Source organism: Impatiens glandulifera, chromosome 2 (assembly GCF_907164915.1).
Source record: "Impatiens glandulifera chromosome 2, dImpGla2.1, whole genome shotgun sequence".
In the NCBI taxonomy this organism is placed as follows: Eukaryota; Viridiplantae; Streptophyta; class Magnoliopsida; order Ericales; family Balsaminaceae; genus Impatiens; species Impatiens glandulifera.
This window is the reverse complement of record NC_061863.1, coordinates 9,955,677-9,959,233: the sequence shown is the minus strand read 5'-3', so window position 1 is coordinate 9,959,233 and position 3,557 is coordinate 9,955,677. Positions and strand designations below refer to the sequence as shown.

Genomic DNA, 3,557 nt, shown 5'->3' with positions numbered 1-3,557 from the left:
CCGGCAATCCGGACACTTTAAAAATTAAGCATTATTATATATATAGATTAGTTAGTTAAAAATTTGAACTTTTATTTTTAAAATATCTCGCGTTCATCAAATTTGGTGTTGAATTTTAAATATAAAGTGTTGTTAGCCTAGTTGGTTAAGATTGTACTTGTTATGTTAAGTTGCAAATTTGAAACCTACAAATAAAATTTTTAAATTTATTTTTAACCATTTTAAATTTATGGGCGGGTCAACTCACAATTCGACTCAAGTATCCATTTACTCTCACATAAATATCCAAATTAACCACAGCTCTCGACCCGACAATCCGGACACTTTAAAAATTAAGCATCATTATATATATATATATTAGTTAGTTAAAAATTTGAACTTTTATTGATAAAATGTCTCGTTTTTATCAAATTTGATGTGGAATCTTAAATATAAAGTGTTGTTAGCCTAGTTGGTTAAAGGGTTGTACTTGTTTTTGTTAGGTTGTAAGTTCGAAATTTACAAAAAATATTTTTAAATTTATTTTTAACCGTTTTAAGTTTATGGGCGGGTCAACCCACAATTCGACCAAAGTATCCATTTACTCTCACATAAATATTCAAATTAACCACAGTTCTCGACCCAGCAATCCGAAAACTTTAAAAATTAAGCATTATTATTATATATATATATATATATATAGATGAGTTAGTTAAAAATTTGAACTTTTATTGTTAAAATATCTTGCGTCATCAAATTTGGTGTTGAATCTTAATTATAAAGTGTTGTTAGCCTAGTTGGTTAAAGGAGGTTTTTACTTGTTTTGTTAGGTTGCAAGTTCGAAACCTACAAATCACATTTCTAAATTTATTTTTAACCGTTTTAAGTTTATGGGCGGGTCAACCCACAATCCGACCCAAGTATCCATTTACTCTCACATAAATATCCAAATTAATCACAGCTCTTGACTCGGCAATCCGGACACTTTAAAAATTATGCATCATTATATATATATATAGATTACTTGTCCATACTTCTTAAGCAACTTTACTTCCCAAGGATACCTACTATGATCTATTAATGAAGTAACCCTCCTTATTCACAACTTCTGCCCAAAAACTTTTAGGAAGCCCTACTTTCAATTTAAGAATCTTGTCTTCTCAATAATGGATCTTTTCATCCTTTTACCACACTATTTTATTATGGTGTCTTACGTGTTGTAAAATTCCAATAAATACCATAATCGTCACTAGATTTCTTGAATTGTGTATTTTTAAACTCTGTACCATTATTTAACCTCAAATACTTGATTTTTCTACTTGTTTGGTTCTTTACATCTACTTTCCATAGCTAGTATTTGACAAATACTTCATATTTCTATTTCAAAAAATAAATCCAGACCTTTCTAGAATAAACATCAATGAAAGTAATGTAGTACAAAGCTCCACACAATGAAGTCTACTTGTAGAACCTCATACAACGGAATGCACATAATCAATAGTTCATTATGTATCTTGCTTACTAACTACAAAACTAAATTTAGTCTGTTTTACAAAAACACAAAATTTACAAAAGTCTAGCTTACAACTTTTTACACATTTCAAAAGATCTATTTTATGTAATGCAGTCATTCCATGTTCGTTCATATACCCAAGATGCATATGCCATAATGTTTTGTTATCATCACTTGAATTAAAAGAATGAACTCCACCTACAATTGTAGGTGGAGTAACAATGTGTAGATATTATCTTTGGTTCGTTTTGCTTTCATAATAAACAATGCACCTTTATTAATTAATTTTATTGGTTTCTCATTCCTTATCTCTTTTGTAAGAATACAAGTTTTCATTTAAAGTACCTAACACGATCATTTTTTTCTTCATTTTAGTTATATGCCTAACATTACAAAGAGTTCTAATAGTACCATCATACATCTTAACTTTGACTTTACCCATGGAAATATTATTACAGCATATAACTCTTCAAGTTTACTCCATAGACCATTCGCGTGTATTTTTTCACTAACATGATTAAGAACATTATCATACACCCATTGTCTAATGTAGCCCCACATCTGACGATGACTCAAAGTACAATACTCATTAGTTAAATCTCTTAGATTTTCTCTAGCAATCATATAAATACAAATAATAATCTTTGACATAAAGTAGATTTCCCATCTTTCCTTTCAAAACATGATAGTGAGAATCATTAAGAGTAATCATTCTATTCGTATTGCTCTCCATTATTATAAACATCACAAAACTATATATGTTATAATACCACTTGTTGATACTCTTAATTTCTTCTTTAGGTTGAATCTCCATGTAAGTTCTTCCAAATTTAAATTTGAAACAAAATTTGTTTTGGCCGAGTGGTTAAGTCGTGTGTCTACTGAGTACATGAGGTTTCCCCACGAGAGTTAGAATCTCTTAGCCGATGATGTTTTTAATTTTTTCTAGTAAATTCAGGAAACTTCAATCAAACGACAAGCTGGGAAAAAATTATTTGAATCAATTGTATAAAGTTTAGGATCGATGTTTGTTTTAAGAGAAGGTATTGTCCATGAAAAAACATTGAAATATCAACTTAATTGAGAACGCTACTCTTACCACCTCCATATTAAAAATATCATTTGCATTTGAGTTAAACAATGATGATCTAAACGTATTCCATGAATCCAATAGTGTACCAAGCGGCCATAAGACGTGCACTTCATTATCAAACTTGATATTCATTTCAGTTAACTGGTTAATAATCTCTTGAAATGTATTCAAGTGATCCGATATGATTTTTCCATCTTGTACTTGAAACTCATCATCTGCTTGATCAGAAATAATTTGTTGTTAACATTGTTCTGAGCATATAACTCTTCAAATTTACTCCATAGACCCTTCGCGTGTATTTCTTCACTCACATAGTTGAGAATATTATCATACACCTATTGTCTAATGTAGCCACACACATAACTATGACTCAAAGTCCATTGCTCATATAAATAAATATAATTTTCTCTAGAAAACACATATAAATAATAATTTTTAACGTAAAGTAGATTTTCCATCTTCCCTTTCAACACATAATAGTGAGAGTCATTATGTATAATTATTTTCTCGTATTACTCTCCATTATTATAAACATTGTAAGGACTATAATCTACTATAAAACCACTTGTTGATACTTATAATTTCTTCTCTAGTTTAAATCTTCATGTAAGTTCTTACAACGTTAAATTTTAAACAATTGTCGCTTTGGCCGAGTGGTTAAGGCGTGTGCCTGCTAAGTACATGGGGTTTCCCCGCGAGAGTTCGAATCTCTCAGGCGACGATTTTTTTCTAGTAAAGATGTTTGTTTCAAGAGAATGTATTGTCCATGTAAAAACATTGAAATATCAACTTAATTGAGAATGCTACTCTTACCACATCCATATTACAAATATCGTTTGCGATGATATTTCCATCTTATACTTCAAACTCGTCATCTTCTTGATTAGAAACAGTTTGTTGTTAACAGTCTTCTGAGCATATAACTCTTCAAGTTTACTCCATAGACCCTTTCTGTATTTCTTCACTAACATA

General features: G+C 30.0%; 1 non-coding gene across 1 annotated transcript; it reads left to right on the top strand.

Annotated features, from left to right (window-relative positions):
* The first annotated feature begins 3,224 nt into the window (after nucleotides 1–3,224).
* Nucleotides 3,225–3,306, top strand: TRNAS-GCU. Its single transcript has one exon. It is a non-coding gene; the product is annotated as a tRNA-Ser (tRNA).
* The last annotated feature ends 251 nt before the right edge of the window (nucleotides 3,307–3,557 follow it).